The sequence below is a fragment of the Melitaea cinxia genome, chromosome 28, assembly GCF_905220565.1.
Source record: "Melitaea cinxia chromosome 28, ilMelCinx1.1, whole genome shotgun sequence".
Lineage (NCBI taxonomy): Eukaryota > Metazoa > Arthropoda > Insecta > Lepidoptera > Nymphalidae > Melitaea > Melitaea cinxia.
Window position 1 is genome coordinate 10,620,670 of NC_059421.1, and position 20,983 is coordinate 10,641,652.

Genomic DNA, 20,983 nt, shown 5'->3' on the forward strand with positions numbered 1-20,983 from the left:
AACGAAGTTCCTTCGGATAGTATAGAAGCAACAGAATTAAAAAAAAATTGTTCAATTTTATATATATTTTCTAGTACTTGATTTTTTTTTTTTAATTTTTAATTTTGTTGTTTGGTCTTTTATAGTGGTGTTTTTTGTAAAGGTTTTATTTCATGTTATGAATATTTCTGAATATCAATTTCACCCTGAACACTTTTAACGCTATCCCATTTAATATAAAATAACTTTGCCTTTTATAAAGGTGCTCCATTATTTATTTATTTTTTTCATAATTCTGTACCTCTGCTAATTATTAACAAAAATATTCAATATATTATCATGTTTTGAAATAATTTCAACAATATTTGAATATAAAATGAATCTTACTCTCATCTATGGCTTATTAGTATTGTTCATTCATTTGCTCTTTGTGCCACTTTATTATTACACTATCTAATTTTCTGTGATCGATTTACGTATTAACGCCATATTTGTTTACCATTTACGAGACTTCTAAAAAAGGAATATACAAATAGATACTACACCCCAACGATAGCTATTTTAATTCATTATTTTACCAAAAAACGCCAAACATTTATAGCGTTAATGTTAAATGAGTTCGGTTTTACATACGTCGTATTATAGCCGTGTGACTGATATTACGTCACTTCCGTTATGTATTTTTCTTACGGTTTTAGTCTCACATTTTTCTCAGTTCGGTCGCCCAGCCAAATTTCAAGCATGCCGTAAGGAACTTCGTTCCAATAAAATTTTTAAAGTAATTACTATTTATAATATATATTACGCACATATGTACACCTTTCAAATTGTTACACACATAAACTTTCTTATATTGTATCATTCAATTTGTGAATCCAAAAAATAATAAAAAATAAAAAGTGAAGCTACCACCGATTCGGAATGTAGATTCTGCAGAGAAGAATCGACAAGAAACTCCACAGTTACTCTTTTGAAAATAATATATAAACCGTGTTTTAGTACAAAACTATTATGGTGTTAGATTCGACAACGTGCTTGCAGTATCCCTACCACCAAGCACACCGTACGCTAATTTGCCACTATGATAATTACATTACATAGCATAAAAAAAAGTCGCTTCTCACTGTCTGTATGCTTAGTTCTGTAAAACTACGCAACGGATTTTGATGCGGTTTTCTTTAGTAAATAGAGTTATTCCAGAGGAAGGTTTATGTGTATAATGCATAATATAGTAGAGGAACACTGATAGTTTTTGCAACCGCACGAAGCCGGGGCGGGTCGCTAGTAAAAAATGAACATTAATCTTTGACGATTTGACATTCCTTATTGTTCAAATATTTTATTTTGTAATAACAAAATTATTCTGCCATATCGCCCATGACTATTAAAAACGTCGGATGTGAAAAACAGCAACTTTACAGGAGAGCGATTCAAAGTGTAAATTGCGTGTATCTTTTTACTCATTATAAGCAGGGTCATGAAATTTTAGAGTAATGCTGTACAGGCTATTTTTATTTTGGATAATATTATTACTAGCCGGTATTTAATGTGTAAATATGAGAAAAGTCACTTGTTACATTTTTAACGGGTTAAGACTAATACTGATTTGTCAGAAGTACCACAACCGACATTGTTGCTTGTACGAAATTGATGATTGCTTGTCGGAAGTTCCATTTACGTCATTGTTCATTGTTAGTATTTATAACAAATGTATGTCGTATGTAAATATTACTAAAAAATAAACACCAAAAATTTAAAAAAGTGAATATATTTATTTAGAAATAACAAAGAAAAGTTTGTTGAATAAAGGAAATCGTCAAAATAAATACAAAATATTTTTTTTTGACTTAAATAACTCAACCACCCTCTCACCCTAGCCCTCTTCCCGGGGGTGTCGTAAGAGGCGACTAGGGATAACATAGTTCCACTACTACCTTGGAACTAACAAAGCCGACCGATGGCGGGATAACCATCCAACTGCTGGCTTTGAAATACACAGGCCGAAGACGGGCAGCAGCGTCTTTGGTGCGACAAAGCCAGCCCTGCGGTCACCAACTCCCTGCCCAGCGTGGTGACTATGGGCAAAACACACGAGTTCACATTTTTGGCGTGAACTTATGGATGCCTATGTCCAGCAATAGACTGTGATCGGCTGAGATGATGAAATAACTCAACAAATATTTACAGCTTTTGTTTTTTTTAAAAGTAATATTCAGATTAACTAAATCAAATCAATCTTCTTATTGAAAATCAACAATTGGTGGCATAACTAAAATCCACTAAACAAAACACAAAATCTTCTATAATAATTATCTAGATTTAATAAGACACTTGAGTAGTAATCAAAGATTTGGTTAAATCTAAGACTTATATTAATATGTTTTAGATTAATCAATGAAAATCAGTCTTCTTCATCCAAGAAGATTCCTTCCGATACATTATAGAATTCTAATAAAAATTGTGATATCTTTTGGGGATTAGTCACTTAAATGCGTCCTAAAAATTATATTTATATTAAATTCTGTAAAAACTGTGTCATAACTGTTATATATTTCATATGTGTCCAGTGTAATTAATATAATTCAAAGCAAGGATTTAAAATCCAATATTTCTGGAGTTGTTATCACTTTAACTTCATTAGGTTCACCTTCAGCTTTGGCCCAGCGAACGAGACAGCACCATTCCTCTGGTATATAATATAGCATCTTGCGTTCACTACGCGCTCGATGATTGAATGCACACTATCCCCTTCATTTTGAGTATGACCCTTCTCCATGAAACAGTGAGTAATCGTGACTCCAAATTCTTTTACTGCAAGCAAGTATAGAGAAAAAACTTTCCTTCCGTTCCTGTTCTGACCCGGGCTATATTCGGACCAAAATTTCTGCCTAGACTATATGCGTTTTCTTATATATATATTGATAAAGTCATCCTGAAACTTCATTTGCACAACGTTTTGCAATAGCTTCGTGGCACATAAAACATGTAGCTATTTTGTTAGACAAATTATAGAACGTAAAGTTTAAGGTAGACAATTTCATTTTGTAGTAAAACACGCTTACATAGTACTGTGGTGTTATCAAAACTTTTTCAAAATCAAAAGTAGCTGCTAATACTTCTTCATTCGACTTAGCTTCATCTTTATCTACTGATTACTTTTCATTTGTAGGTAATTCTTTACTTTCGTATATGTGTGACAAGTATCACAGAGATCTTTTTTTAGGCTTATGATAGCCAATATTAAAATTTGCGTAAAGTATATTCCTATTTATTTGCTTTGTCACTATGTTTTTTTAGAATCAAATAATTCCGTGTATATGCTATACATTCGAGAAGCACTATCCACACCTTCTAAATATAGTTTCTTTGAATTTTTGCTAACACAATATGATACAATCAATGAAAACGATTTGACATCATCACACACACTTCTCGTCATCTCTTTATCTATAATTCAGTTCTTGTGCTAATGTTTGCCACGTTGATCTACTAAAACTGAAATTCGTTCCTCAAATTTTTTCAATTATGTAGTGAGATGATGCGCTTACCTGCAGATATTGTAGTTAAGAACATTACATACTATAACTTTTTATGGTCTGGATGGAAATAATAAAATTTTATAACCATACTTAGTAGTTATTGAGGTAAGGCACAGCAAGAAATATCCTGCTCAAAATATGGAGCAGTCCGACTAGGGTAGTACCTCGACCTTACAGAAGATCAAAGCTAAATAGCGCTGCTTTCAAGCAGTTTCGTGTTCCTGTTAGTGAGTAGGTTGCAGACGTCTTTAAGCTACGGTAATCGCTTACCACCAAGTGAGCCTTACGCTTGTTGGGTGATCTAGTTATATATTTAAAAAAAATGAGTTCACTCATCTTGAAAAATTCTCGGTATTAGAAACTCAATAGGAAATAATAAAAAAAAAACAGTTAAAATTAACTATTTTATATGTTTGGGTGTTATATTTGGTACTAAAGACATTTTAAGTCATCTGCATAACCTCAAAGAACTTCAAATGTAATATATCCGACATTTAATTAATTAAAAAAAAACGTTGAAAACGTCGGATATGGTACTACCGACATTGAATCCATTTGATAAACCGATAAACAACGTCAGATGTGGTACTAATGACATTTAACTCATATTGTAAACCGATTAACAACGTCGGATATGGTACTAACGACATTTAACTCCTTTCAAAAACCGGTTACAAAGTTGGATGAGGTACATCCTACAATTTTAAATTACTTACTGTAAATGTCTCGTGTAATTTCTATTATCTATTATTAAATTTGCAAAAGTATTAAACTATGAACTTTATTGTTAGAAATCGTAAAAGTAATATAATAAGTAAAAATTAATACCTGTTTCTCACTAGGTTTTGCTTTGCTCAAAATGTTTTCATCGGCATTTTTACTTCTACTACTATGTTTTTGTTTACCACGTCCAGTAGCTAGTTTGATTAAACGTGCTTATCTACTAGACATTGTGAACGGTGTTATAAAGTAAAGGATTAACAATAAAATGTCCTAAAAACACAAGTGTCATAGCAACATCAGTTAGTCCCGCTAACATAGTCTGAAGTGGGAGATCGTGCGCAATCACCCGCTCCTGTGCACCGCTAACAACGTTGGTAGTTATCATCTGACATTGTTAGCGAGCTAGCCAGGTAATATCCGACATTTTTAAATTAAGTAATTCAAAAACTATGCATAAAATAAAAATTTTCTCTTCAGCTGATGATAGACTTGGTAATTTGGGAACGTTTTATGAAATAAACAAAAAAATGCAATTTTGCAGTTCCGACTATGTTAATAGTCACTAGCGATATATATGTGACAAAGCCAGCCCTGCGGTCACCAACCCGCCTGCCCAGCGTGGTGACTATGGGCAACACACATGAGTTCGCGCTATTTTTGGCGTGAACTTGTGGAGGCCTGTGTCCTGCAGTGGATTGTGATAGACTGAAATGATGCTGATGCTGATATATATGTATTACAAGTACGCCTATATCCATACCACTAATCTTAATGTTCTCCGCAACTCGATTGGAAGATATCGTTATTTAGCGATAAGGCCAGCAATTGTGCATAATCGTACATTGGAGTAAATCTTATGTTTTTGTTTTACACTTAATACATTATTTTCGATATAAACTTACAAAATAAATAATCAACTACAAAATGAAATATCGACTAGCCCGATGACGCAGTGTGAAGTGACTCTCCTTTTTGCTCCGAAGGTTGTGGGTTCGATTCCCGTCCCGAATCTAGGTTTAATAATATGTATTTATTTATATATTTAGTATTTATAAGAAAGTTCATCAAAAAAGCTATGTCGGCGGTCGTGTTAAGAACAGGCGAACGAGTGTGATAAAAATATTTTTGAGGATGAGCGGATGAAATGATGATTGTTAGTAGTAATTTCCAGCTCAATATATTTTAAGCTTGTTCAAAATAATATCTAGGAATCTATTGTATATAAATAAAAACGAACGGGTGCATCATTGAGGTTTTTTATCTTATATACGATTAGGTTTCCATAGGAACTCTGGCCTACTCAACATAGGAACACAACACTATTTGAAAACAGTAGGTACTTGACAGCAAGAGAGTCGTGTGAAAAGTTTCATACAAGTATGGCTCTTGAGGAAAACATTATCTGAGAAATCAAACAAAGAAGTGGCTTATTGTTGGAAAACAGATTGCCATGAAGCAGAAGATAAAAAAAAATTGAAAACAGTATTATTTAGCTGTGATCTTATTTGAGCTTGAGGTGTTCCAATACGGGCTGCTCCAGATTTTGAGCAGGACATATCCTTCTGTGCACTACCTGAATACGCCATCGGTCGGCTTTATAAGTTCCAAGGTGGTAATGGAACTGTGTTGTCCCTTAGTCGCTATATTCTTTGGTGCCGTAGCCACACAGCACAAACATACATATCAATAATACATAATTATATAAATAAACATAAATACCATACCTAAACTCAGCGTGTGAATCGAACCTACAACCCCCGGAGCAGAAATCAGGGTCAAACAAACTTCGCCAACGGGCTAGTCAAATGATAAATAATATTTGACATAATTATGTTTGCTCGCAAACGAAACAAAAACCGACTTCAATTACATCGACAAGTGATACAACGTAATTAGACGAACTTATCAAGATAATAGGTATATTATTAAGTATGTTTGGAAGTGTGAGGAATCACGTCGGGGTCACCAGTTTGGGGTTGCGAGGAATAGGTTGTGAAGTTCTCGTCCGCCATCGCAAAGGGAGGATCCTCCGGCCAGACGGAAGTTGTGTCTGGTGGGCTACTGGCCCCACGGATATTGTCGGGATCTTGTATATATACTCAATCACTTTGATAACTTTGATAGCGCTATGTAGGATACGTCAGTTTTTCTCTAGTTTGTATGCCGCGCGATAGATGTCGCTACATATAAATTAAAAAAGTACTCCTCACATCTCGATAAAATTTAAATGAGACCATATCACAAGCACCAGCTTCCGAATAATAAAAGGACCATCGAAATCTGTAAACACGGTATAAAGCTGCGAGGTAACAAACTTAGAAAGTCATTCAGTCGAATTAAGAACCTCCATTTTCGAAGTCGGTTAGTAACGGTTTATTTTATACAATAAAATGTAATAAGATACACGACAATACTTCTGGGATTGGAATTGGTAAACAATATTTAACGAGTAACCTCTCTCGTAACGGTATTAGCCGTAGCAGACTATCAGTGTGGACATCTGCCGAATCCCATATAAAAAATCCCCAGAGCCGACGCGAAAATGTCGTATCTCAGATTTCGAAGTAACAAGAGTACGTTATAAATTATAGGCATTTTTTAAAACGGTAACTAACGTGGATTTTTCCTCGGAAAAGTTTTTTTGGCTCTGGTTGGGAAAACTGTAGTTCTAACATATTTTCTATTTTTAAACGACTTCAAAAAAAGATGAGGTTCCGAATTTGGCTGTATTTTTTATGTATGGTGGATGTGGATGTTTCATGACAGAAAAAATTTTGATGATTTTTTTTATCGAAAGGCAGTGCATGTCACCCATCATTTCAGCCTATTACAGTCTACTGCTATACATAGGCCTCCACAAGTCCGTGCCAAAAATGGAGTGAACTCATGGTTGGTTGTCACCATCCATTTCAATTTAATTGAGATCTAACGAGTACCTTTTGAGTTATCTCTAATAATGCGTATTTACTTAACTTTTTTTTTGTAACTACTTGGCACCGACTTCAAAATTATAAAATATTTATTTAACCATTTCTGATTAACTAAATCAAAATACGAATTACTTTGTACTAAGTAAATTTATTTTTCACTTTTTAGTTTCCTTTTTGAAGTCGGTTTTGTCTTTTATACATAAATGAAGAATAAAAAACAAACCTTAAATTTAATTTCAGAGACGGTTACAAAGTAATCTATATATTAATACGTGAAGCAAAAACTTTGTACCGCTTTTTACGAAATTTGCGCGGACGGAGGACTATGAAATTTCGTACACTTATAGTTTATACAGAGAAGGAGTGCGAATGCAATTTTTTTTTTTGATTGTGGAAAAAAATACATTAAATCAAAAAAAAAATACACACACTATCATGTACTTGACACACACACGCATATTTCATCTTTTTCCTAGTGTTCTAACTTATAATTTAAATTAATTGTGGTCGAATTTCGACCACTAGGCGACCACTAGTATTGTTTAAATGATTTAATAGCTTATAATCTTCACACTAAGACGTTTTTCAGAATAGACTGAAAACATCACACTAGGATAGATCAACAGCGATTAAAACGGTTCTGTTTCATGGAATAAATATCAACTTAAAAATAAAAAATAAAATATTCAAACATAATGCTATTTAATTTTAGACTTGTGATTATTCATATTTTAACGTTCATTTTATTTATTTATTCAATAATCTTTGTCTACTTTTGTTTTCGAAGTGAAAACTTCTTTTGATGCAACTCACACACATTATTTCGTAGGTAGTAAGTTAGGCTGATCCGTCACGCTCTGAGGTGAAAGGCTCGATCGGGTGAACTCGGGACCACCGAGTGTGAGAGAGAAAAATACAGACAGCTGCTCTTCGCTGCTGAACGGTGAGAGGTTCCATCTGGTAACTCGGGACTTATTGCGTTATTGCGGTTGCCAATGAAGTTTTCACTACTTTTTTTGTTTACTATATTGTTGTTACAGACATCCCATGTAAGATTTCTTACAACACTTCCTACAACATGGATAATTCGTCCTTTTTGACATTTTAAGCCCAGCGTATTTCATATCTCTATCAAATGTATCTGTAGACTTATTATTTTTATATTTTGTTATATTTGCACACTCTATATACTCTTCATCGAAATCTGAGCCTGTATTCTTTTCTTTACAGTATTTTTTGTCTTTAAATATTTTCTGCTTCTTTCTCTTACCTTTGTATCCGAATCTGGGACACTTTTCATACTTGCCTGATGATAATAATCCTTTCTTGTAAAGGCTATATTGTTTCAATCTCTCTTTCTCCTTTTCTCTCTTATCGATCCACTCGTTGAGTTGCTTCTGCATCTTAACGCGATTGCTCATCATTTCCCTCCATTTTGCTTCTGTTATTTTTTTCGGTCTTAAAATCGATTCGAAATCAAAGGCATCATTTTTTGATTTTCGTTTTTTGTCTTTTATTAAATTTCTTCTATTTGTTAAATCTGAATAGTTTATTGCTTTATGAGAATCATCCGTTACAGATTCGTTTTCTTTCATTAAATGTTCTTTTAGTTCGTACATGTATTTGATGCCAAGGACAGCGTCAGTGTCATTTGATTTTTGTAAAGATCTAACGCTAGCGTCTATCGCTTCGTTGATTTGCTTGAAAAGTTCGTTTTTTTCACGTTCAAGTTGTTTTATTTTCTCGTCCGTCTCAGTAACATTTGTAGCACTTATTAATTGAAAAATAATATTAGCGAGTAAAGTTTTTGCTAACATTTTGTTAAATATTGAAAGAAAATCAACTCGCGACGGTCAAACTACAAAATACAATAAAAGTTTGCATAATAAACTATAACGATTGCTGACTTCTGACGATTTATATGTATAGGAAATAACATTTTTATGAATATGAAATATTTATTTCGAATAAGTTCTATTGCATAGTTTACGACTTTGAGAAAACTAATAATTTTATTCTTTGCCAGACGAAACTCACCTTTAAAATTTTTGTTTGTGTCTTTTTATAAAGTTTCAGTCGAACCCAATCATGATTTATGGAACCAAGTTTATATTTTTTTTATAATTTCCTTTTGTACTCTTTTTTAATTTAAATAGCAAAATTAAATATATAAGTCCCTATATAGAGTATATATAAGTGAAAGCATTAAATTAAGTTACATATACTAAATAAAACTTGTGAGATATAGACATCACTTCAGCCTCCAGAAATGGCGCGAACTTGTGTGTATTGCCCATAGTCAACACGCTGGGCAGGTGGGTTGGTGACCGCAGGGCTGGCTTTGTCGCACCGAAGACGCTGCTGCCCGTCTTCGGCCTGTGTATTTGAAAGAATAGTAATATTTTAGGCTTATTTGTATTGTACCCATCTTACGCCTAAACTAGTATGGAGAGTTGCAGTGACTGGTACAGGCTATGAAAATAAGGATTTTCATTGCCACTTTAAGACGTAATTCCATATAGTATTATGGTAGAGTCTGTTCTATATATTATTATTCATTGTCCCTATTTAGATCATAAAAATTAAAAAAAAGTATGTATTAATTTCCGAATGCCATCTTTAGGGTCTGTGGATAGCGTGTAGTTGCTGGATAGCCCTCTATCTATCTTTCGCTCCCGGTTGCTGTAGCCTCCATAATACACTGATTAAACCTCAGATAAATCTCCTACTTTAAAGTAACGTCATCAGTACAGAGTCAATGTGTATAACAAACACATTTTAGTGCACCACACAATGTTGCAAGTTACTGAAAACATACTTTGAGGCTCACTAGTTCTTATACAATTGTTTACCAAGTAAATGTTCAAGATGGTAATCACGGTGTTCTGTAGTTCTAAAGGTTTCCCTTTTTAATTTCAACCCCGAGCGCCATGAACAGGGTCGGACGTCATTTAACTAATCAGAGGGAATCACTCCGCGCTAACGAAGTGTTTTTTATATTTTTATCTGTGTTCACTGTCGACGCTCTGGTCTTTTGTCCGCTACTACTGTTTTCGAAATAAAAATTATTCAAACATTTATATTTTTATGAAAAATGTCTATTATGTACGACGATATTATAGCTGATACTGCGATCCCTGGTATTCTCCATCTTTCGATAAGGGGTAAATTGTGCGAAATTGGGCGCTTAAGTATTTATAGTAACAATAGTTTTTATTTTATTTACAATTCCACGTTATAAATACACAGCTTCTGAGTACGCTGACATGATTTTTGTTTACGGAGAATGCCACGGCAATGCTAATTTAGCAATACAGAAATACCGGGAGAGATATAGGAACACCCGTATTTGTCCAACCGATAGTTCGCACTTCCCGTATGGGTGGCTAAATAAATGTTGATTTTTAAGAAACACGTTAAGGATTCCTTTCTTATGATGGAGACGATAGAATGTTATATGGTACAATTTCTTTTTTTTTTTTAATCTTTTTGTTCATATGTATGTTTGTGTTTTTATCGTTTCACTTTATTTTTCATTCTAGGTAGATTCTGGCCGAATTATCAGCAACGAGGTTCTATGGAATCGATGCCACAAAATCCCGATCAAGCAAGAAATTACTCAGCGGAAGTGGAAGTGGATAGGACACACCCTCCGAAGACCAGAGGACAGCGCTGCCAGGGTCGTGTTCACGTGGAGGCCGCGCGGGAGCAGGAGGCGGGGCCGGCCGGCGCAAACGTGGCAGCGGACTATCGACGCCGAGCTGCGGCGGCTTAGTTGGAGGGATGTGGAGCGGGAGACACAGGACAGGAACAGATGGAGACGTCTCACGGGTAGGTATTCCTATGTAGGTATACTATGAGTAACGATCGTTATCAGGTGTACATGATAACACCCGGGACCGACGGCTTAACGTGCCCTCCGAGGCACGGTGGGGAGACCCACAAGACCCACTGCACAAACACACAGACCACGGCAAACACCTGCATGGCCAATACAAATGTTTCTCATGTGCGGAGATCGAACGAAATCGAGATTTACTAGCCGATTCATCATAATTAGGAAGCATTTTCGGAAGTTCTTCCCGTAAGGGGTTGAAAAAGAGAAAGAGAATACGAGAGAATATACATATGCTTTATAAATGGTTTCTAAATTAATGTAAGGTTCAAAACTAAGTGTTTTAATGGCCTCCCCTGAAAATATAACCAAGAAAGCCGCGGGTGAAAGCTAATGGATTTACAATTTTAAAATTCCACGTGTTTTATTCTATTGTCGATCTCGCTTCTCAAGAACTTTCTAGACGACCAGAAGTAGTGGTAATGGCTGCCATTACGGTGATGACCGCCCTTATCAGCTCTCACAATGTTATGGTTGTTTTTTACTTTGTCCTCTTCCCATTGTCAATGCTTCTATCGGCTTCCTACGATAACGCTCTCATATTAATTAGAGTATCAAGACTTTAAGTAAAGAAATCGCTTTGGTTTAACTTCTCTCGCAGAATCTCTATTTTAATTTCTGTAGAACAAATCGGAATGAAAACTTTTAGAGATTAAGTTGATCTTAAGGTTGAGAATTAAGTTGAAATTTGTATCTTCTTTTTTTTTTAATATCTACACAATACACACACGGTCATCTGTTCCTAAAGTAAGCAACTTAATGCGTGTGTTACAGGTAACAGCCGACTGGTATAGCTACATTTTTTTTTCGATAAACATATTTATAAATAATACATATATAAATATATATATATATATATATATATTACACCCAGACTTGTAATGGGAATCGAACACCCAACCCCCGGAGCAGAAAGCAGGGTCACTACAAACTGCGTCAACGGGCTAGTCTGTTGTTCTTATTTTTACAGGAAATATATATTATTTTCGAAATACAGTTTTCCGACAATTTACCCAACCTACCACGAGTCAATTTACGTGTAACATCTATAAATCGTAAAAAATTAATCTGATAAATAGGAAACGTACATTATTTATATATATGACTAGCTGTGCCCGCGGCTTCGCCCGCGTAGAAATCAGTGTGTCACAAAGTTTTCCTGGCAAACTTCCAGTGAAACTATTATCGAAATCGGCTTAGCCGTTCCGTAAACCTTTCTCTCCAAGCCCTCTCTCCATTGGTGAAATCGCATGAAAATCCGTTCAGTAGAGTTTGAAGGAATCTTTCACATATACTTTTGGCGACTTTGTTTTATAATACACTAACTGTCGCCTGCGACTACATCCGCGTGGTTATGAAAATATGCATTACTATTAAGATGTTTAACGCAAATTATTTTTTTATTTCAGTCGCTTGAAATGCTTATCAAACTTAGTAACTTTTTAAAAGGCATAATTTAGTATAATTTAATAGTTATTTTTATAAAACCTCTCTATACACCACATTTTTAGTTTTATTTTCAGGCTGTATATGTTTCATACAAACTATCAACCCTAATTAAACCCTCTTAGCGGTGGAATATCGCAAAATCCGTTCTTAGCGGACGTCAACTAACTATAATCTACCTCCCTGCCTCATCTTTGTCCATCCTGGATGGATGGACCATCCAGCGGTTATTAAGTTCTCGTGATGAGTGAGTCAGTGGCCTTTCTCTTTTATAAATATAGATTACGATGCATTATTTGGACACCTTCTCGCTATCTATAGAGCATACATTTTAAATTTCTTTTACTCCTAAAACATAGGACTTTCATACAAACTTCCAACCCCCCGTTTTACCCCTTAGGGGTTGATTTTCGTAAAATCCGTTCTTAGCGGATCTTTACGCCCTATAAGGAGCCTTCCTGCCAAATTTCAAGTTTGTAGGTATTATAGTTTCGGAGATTTCGTGATCAGTGAGTCAACGTACCATCCCCCGTTCTAACCCCAAAAAGGGGTTGATTTCTAAAGATACATTATTTGGACACTTTCTCACCATCTATAGAGCATACATTTTAAATTTCAAATCTCTTACTTCAAAAACATAGGACTTTCATACAAACTTCCAACCCCCGTTTTACCCCCTTAGGGGTCGATTTTCGTAAAATTCGTTCTTAGCGGATGTTTACGCTCTATAAGGAGCTTTCCTGCCAAATTTCAAGTTTGTAGGTGTTATAGTTTCGGAGATTTCGTGATCAGTGAGTGACCTTTCGCTTTTATATATATTATAGATTATAGATATGATATAAACTGAGGTAGGCACAGCAGGAATTTCCTGCTCAAAATATGGAGCAGCCCGACTGGGGTAGTACCTCGACCTTACAGAAGATCACAGCAAAATAATACTGTTTTAATTGTCAAGCAGTATTGTGTTCCTGTTGGTGAGTAAGGTGACCAGAGCTCCTGGGGGGATTGGGTATTGGGTCGGCAACGCGCTTGCGGTACTTCTGGTGTTGCAGACGTCTATAAGCTACGGTATCGCTTACCATCAGGTGAGCCGTACGCTTGTTTGCCGACCTAGTGATATATAAAAAATTACCAAATTTAAAGACCAAATGACAGAAAGCACTGTTCATTTAACTTGACGCCAGTAAACAATAAGAGTTTGCTCCAGAAAAAGTTTCGTTGTCACTATACAAGCTATTAACCTTATTGTGTGACTGATCTTGAGATTTTCTCGTACATAAAATATACATTCATAGTTCGAGATCGTTTTAAAAGTAATGAGTCTTATAATTGCCTTAATCAATGGCGAATATTCTACATGTTTGATCAAATTTGAAACTAAAACTAAAATTGTTGTGTCTATAAAAGTGTTTATATCATATTCACTGGTAATACAGAGTGTGAATATCTCTATTTCCATGTAAATATCACTATCAAGGTGCCAAAGGACGATTATTATTTGAGGTATTAAATACACACGTGTTATTGCTTCTGTTCATGGCTAATTATTACATCGTATATGTTCTCTATTAAGTATTGAGTTCTTCCTCTCTTTGGAACGAAGTTCCTTACGGGGCGTTGCGGAGGGATACCCTAGCCGGCAAAAATCGTCCGTAACGTTAAAAAAAGCATAAAATTTTAATATATAGTTTATACATGATAGCTTTAAAGTGTCCAATGTTTAGTCTACGTGATAACTGTTATTATTATTGCAGTTTGCTATTATTATTGTACGCTTATGCTTCGGCCTGTAATATCCCACAGCTGGGCATAGGCTCTTTCCCCATGTAGGAGAAGGATCAGAGCTTAATCATATTATTCGATAATTATTATACATATAAGACATTAGTTGATTACTTAAAATTGGAATCGAAAATTATACAATGTATTGCTCTGAAAAAACAAAGATTTTATTATACAATTTATCTTTATACATTATGATACAAAAATAAATTATAAAAACCCTTAACCTAGCGGAAAAAACAAAGAAACGACATTTAAAGCTATTTACCAATTCCTATACATAAAATTAAAATTAAATATTTATTTTATATGCGACTTTTATGGAGTGTCAAAAATCTTTTTATAAAACAATACATATTACTACTGCTATAGAAAAAAAGGTTCTATACAAATATACAAACTCAAAGGAATATATTCCTTTATATATATTTTTATAAATCATTGTAAATAAAATAAAGGTGTTAAGATAATTTTCTAAAATAATTTTTTTGTATACTCGTAATTGTATACCCGAATAGAATTAATTTAATATTTTATAATAAAGAACTTCGTTCCTATCTGATTTCCCACGACACCACACGGTTCGTTTTTGAACTGTCAAAAATTATTAAATAAATGTGTAGAAAGACGTGATATTTTTTGTCAGACGTACATATATGTAGACGATATTTTGTGTCAGATATCGTCAGACTAATAATATCATAATGTATCCAAAAAGTACTTTTGTATTTATTACTTATTTATACTAATACTTAACTCAATACTATACTTACTTTATACTTATTTGGGGCGTTGGGGAACAATGAGAGTAAATTTTTACGTTACGCGCGCACACCGCCACAAATAACCGATACCCTGAATTTAGCTAGTTAACTTTGTAATAAAACAGATCTAGTGAGCTGACGGTGGGAGATGGACGTTTTTGCCTGTGTCGACACATTTCCTTGTAATGCCTAAACAACACAAAAATTCGTCACATATCCAAAATCTGCCATTTGTAGTACAATCATGGGAGCCTTAGAGCAGCAGTAAAAAAATCTAAGAGCATGGATTTGACAGTTTTTGTCCAAAGAATAGACACTGTGATTCAACGGGAAGATACTGCAAGCATTCTTGGCACCTTTCCACGTGGATCGGATTAATATCATAATTATCTGTAAATAATTCGTTTTGAAATTTATTTAGCTACCGAGCTTCGTGATTTTTTTAAATATATGTTCATTTATAAAAACCTTATCCTGATCATAACAAATATAAAAATTAAAAGGAATTATCGAATTTGGTGTCGTCATTTAGAAGCACGTAAATACGTTTCAACGATCTATTTTTAACCGACTTCAACAAATGAGGAGGTTACTCAATTCGACCTATATAATTTTTTTTTTATGTGTATTCGGGGATAACTTCATCTTTTATAAACCGATTTTGATAATTCTTTTTTGTTGGAAAAGAAATATCCCAAGTGTAGTGCTATGATGAGGAAACCGGGATCTGATGATGAAATCCCAGAGAAATCGAGGGAAACCCTCGAAAATCGTAGTGACCACTAGTGCGTTTGTTAATATTTTCCGTCTACTTGCATTGTATTACTTGTCGATGTAATTGAAGTCGGTGTTTTTCGTTTGCGAGTAAACACAATTATCTATACTAATATTATAAAGAGGTAAAGTTTATAATTTTGTTTGTATGTAGGGGGTAATCTTCACAAATACTGATCCGATCATGAAAATTCTTTAACTAACAGAAAGCTACACTATCCAGGAGTGACACGGGCTATATTTTATTATAATTGAACAAAAAATTCAGTAAATAAGAAAAAGATTAAAATATAATATCAAAATGGTAAATAAACTAGCGCCATCTATCGCTATTAGAAAACAATTTATTAGTCTTTCGATGTTATTAATTTAGTCTTATTTTAGTCTATCGACGACGTTTTCTCGATTTTTGATAGATGGCGTTGGAGCAACATATTATTTAAGTGCTATAAAATTTGTTTTTTAAAGTATATTATTTGGTTAATATAATAATAATTAACGCCCAACGTAGTGGGCACGGGTCGGCAAGTTATCTATAAATTTATCTAAAAATAGATGTATTATACTCGTAGACATTACGCTTAAATGTGACACTGCTTTTTGCGTGTTTAAAGTGTAACACTTAGCTGTATTGTAGCTTAAATATATAAAAGATAAAAGACGTGTTTTTATAAAACCTCACAAATAAAAAAAATTGTATTATATTTCCTCGGAACGAGTAGAAACATGAAATAAAAAACCGAGTTGTTTTTGTTGCGACGAGGGTACAGCGGGAGATCGTGACGTAATTACTGTTGTTATATTATGTAAATCTGTAGGCTATTGATTGATAGCAATTCGTGCCATTTATAGGTATATATGCCAGATCTGTAACCCACTATATTGTCATTTCAGTAAAAGTGACTTGAGACGTTCATTCCTAATATTGACTCGTTAAAATTTCATTACATATAAGGTATATATATATATTAGATTATTAGAAAAGACCATGAGCGTCTGTACCCTTGGGCCAAAAAGGTCATGGCCCAGGGCGGCATTCTGCAAGGAGCGGCGCTCTTACTAGGGATGTGAAAAATAATTAATTTGACAAGAATCGATAATTATTTACCTTAATCGATTTGTACCTAAAAACAGAAGGTCAGCTGAAACCTCAAAACATATATTGTTAGTTATGCGGAATAGGCGACCATAAAAAAAAGGTCCTCCGAAAAATACCAAAATAAATCGACAATTTTAATAATTGATTTGTTTTGCAAATAAAATAATCAATTTCTCCGAAAAGTTAAAATCGGCCCTAATACATACATCATACGATGACTGCCTTTCCCCTTATTTTATGGGCCGGCAGGCTTTAGTGACCCGGGGCGCTAAATCTTAAAATACGCCACTGAAAAACGATAGCTTGTCAACAAAAAAAGACTGACGGAACTAAATGCAATAATAAGTAAAAATTTTAATATGTACGATTTTATTTTTGTGTTACCCACACATTAGGAATTCTAAACATTTTTGAATATCATATCAAAAATTGACCGCTCCAGCGGGGTTCGAACCCGCGTCTCCGACTGACCGTGTCGGCGCTCTAGCCAATTAAGCTATGGAACGATGTACCCGCTAGAGCGAAACCCCGCTGGAGCGGTCAATTTTTGATATGATATTCAAAAATATTTAAAAATTTTAACATAATTTTACACTTGGTTAGAAACTAGCTTTCGTGTTTCGTGCACATAACCAATTGCTTTACACATAAGAACGGTGCTCGAGTCGAGATGAAGTGTAGTGAAACGAGCATAAAAGCTAAGCTTAGCTCGGCAGTGGTATGTTTAGCCAGTACGTTTGTTTGCTTACACAAACACATACCTCGAGTGCCTTTACAGCCTGTTCTCTAGCGATTAAAGGCTACGATATCGTTTGATGCAGAACACTGTAAAGGTTTAGATCTATTGGAAGACTATGGTTACAAAGATATGAATATTTTTATTAATATATTATTATATATTGCCAGACTTTAAAATGGAGATGGACGGGGCATATGATAAGAGAGACAAACGACAAATGGACAAAAATGATAACGGAGTGGTATCCTAGGAGTGAAAAAAGAAACAAAGGGCGACAAATGAAACGTTGGAAAGATGACCTGAAGAAGGTGGCTGGACCAGTGTGGATGAGAATGGCGAGAGACAGATCAATGTGGAAAAAATTAGAGGAGGCCTATGTCGAAGGACAAGCTGTTTGAAACCGATTGTCGATAACAAATTAATAAAATAATGTTATTATTTCTTAAAATTGTGGAACAGTAATAAAGGCTTATTTTATTTTATTTTTATTATACATTGTCAACAATTTCAAACACTCTAACACATAGTGTTTTCGATCAAAACAGTTTTTAGCATTTTATAATCCGTCGAGTGGAGATTTAGGAAAGAGATGGATTTTATCGTTTCACTTTAAATAAAATAATAATAGAAGATCTAATAAATATGTTGCAGTTCATCGATCTCTTTTACGTAACAAAGATATTGTAAGGTACTAGGGAACAAGACGAGGTACGCTCTCATACCTCCACAAAGTCATTAAACTCCTGAAGATCGCTACCAACTTCGATCACTGGCCGGCTCTTGTGGCGAAACTCAGATATAAAGTTCTTGGTAATATAACAACGGAATCAGATAACAAATATTTGTATAAAATATAGCAGTTATTGAAGTTACATTTCTTTTGGGGCGTTAGGGAAGAATGATGAGAGTAAATGTTTACGATACGCGCGCACACCGTCACAAATAGGCGACACCTTGAAGTTAGCTAGTCAACGAAGAAGCAGTTAGCGACGCGAAGTTAGCCAATGAAGCATAACTTCTTACATGCGTATTTTTAGACGATCTAATTGTTTTGTTATTCTACGCGATGTTTAACGTGATTTATTCAAGAAATTAGGTTTTTTTGGTATTACTAAAGAAACAACAGCTTAATGCAGTGATTATTGAATTTGCTTTGGTAGTGGTTGCTGGTTCGATTAGCAAACGTAACTAATGTTTGTATGGACCGTATAGAAAGATGATTGTTGTCTAGGCGTTCTTATCATTATCTCACGTATTTTTAGATTCTCATCTACAAGGTTCTAAGTCTCTATCCTATTTTTCTATTAGCAGGCCCCAAATCACTAAAGTAACTACTTCAATGTATGAACGCGTTTCCGAAGTTATCCCTGCTTTCAACAAAGCTTATCGTTCGTGGTCTGGTCTACAATTGATTTACAACGAATCTTGAGCAGTTTTACGTAAAATTATACAACAACAAAACAGACAAGTATGTTAGTTAAATTGGAACGCAACCATTTTTATTTATTTATTTATTTATTTTATTTATTACTTCTTGCATACATATAATCAAACACTTTTACGTAGTAAAAAAAAAGAAGAAAAAAAAAAACAACAGAACAGAAATAAAATTAAACAATAGGTAATAGTACATAATAGTACATAATAGGTAACATTTTTAGTTCAATATTTTGCCATAAGGTGGCGCTATGTATCGTCTTTCCATGTCCTAATCTCTCTGTCCTTTCCATTGCTTGCCGCTCGCTGTGTAATCGCCATTGTACATTCATTAAAGAAGTTTCACCCTATCTGAGCCCTCTGCTGAGCTCTTGGTGTTCTTTATGTGCACGTACAAAACTGGATCAATTGTTAATATTAACTTTGCCTTCGTTTTGGCGTCATCAATCGGCTTTACATCGAAATCTGCCGTTGGTTTGATGTACTTGTCCATACCTTCAAGTACCAACAAGCTTTCGGCCGCAAAACACCACTCATCGTAATTCTCCCTGCCTTTTAATTTCGGCACACTAGCAATATAGTTCATTGTCGTGTTTCTGCGATACAGCTTACACAATTTATCTATTTTAAATTATAAAATAACTGATAAACCGGTAGAAAGCCCATAACCTATTGAAACACGTAGTTGGTTCGCAACAGACTAAAAATATTTATTTATGCCTTGGATACTGTACATTTTGATACAACATCATAACAATTATAAATTAGTGCTTTCATTACCACAACCACGCAATTTCCCTACAAAATAGATATAAAGCATAGATTCAAAAACAATTATCAATAAATAAATAAATAATATTAAGAAATCCACGCAACAGTCGCGACACGAATGGCCGCCTTAATCCGCATTAGCGAGAGCCGACCGTCCAGATGTAATTGACAAGAATCCGTAATCCCATTAATATCTCTTCACGAATCTCGAAATTTTTTCCATTAAGACCAATTAATATTAACGAATGGTCGTTTTTAATTAATCCTCAGTATTAAATCTCTATTATTCGTTGGGACTTCGAAGAGACCATCTCGTGAGCTATTTTAATTTGTCTGTTGACTTCATTATATTTAATTATCTTTACTATAAATATCTTTTTAGACTCTGACTCGTTCACCTGTGCCATTGAGGCGCATGGGACTGGAAGATTTGTAGATCACTGCATAGTTACTGAATCGGCGTGTAATTTAATAATTGCCTGGAGATCTCATACGACATTCATTGTTCTGACTACTTTCCACTCGTGATTGAGTTTGGGTTGAATTATATTGTGCTTTAGTTTGTTACCAAAAATAAAACATGCAATAAAGTTCTAAAGTTAATAAAATTCTCCTTAAATCAATTCCTTAATTTGTTTTTAATGTTATTAAAATTGTTTATCGCAGATATTATGACACTATTTAACATTATGCATTTATTTTAAAGATTATTTTTTATATCACTAGGTCGGCAAACAAGCGTACGGCTCACCTGATTGGTAAGCGATTACCGTAGCTTATAGACGCTTGCAACACCAGAAGCATCGCAAGCGCGTTGCCGACCCAATCCCCAATCCCCGAGGAGCTCTATTACATTTATTATTTTACATATTATATATGTATAATCATGTTTGTAATTGCATGTGACGGCTGTACTAAGTAGATGATTTCCTTTTTTATGCATATTTTTCACTACATTGCTTCACTTCTTGATAAGTATGGTAGATATTTTCATTTAAAGCGACCTCATTTTTCCCAATTATTGCTTTTCCAAGTTCCATAGTCCTATTTGTAAAGTTCAAGAATCATAAGTAATCATTACGTTGAACTTTTGTTCTTTTGTTAG

General features: G+C 34.4%; 1 long non-coding RNA gene across 1 annotated transcript; it reads left to right on the top strand.

Moving 5' to 3' along the window:
* Positions 1-795: 795 nt before the first annotated feature.
* On the top strand, positions 796-12,489 carry LOC123667524. The gene is made up of 3 exons (XR_006745439.1): positions 796-878; positions 8,967-8,969; positions 12,476-12,489. It is a non-coding gene; the product is annotated as an uncharacterized LOC123667524 (long non-coding RNA).
* Positions 12,490-20,983: the final 8,494 nt, after the last annotated feature.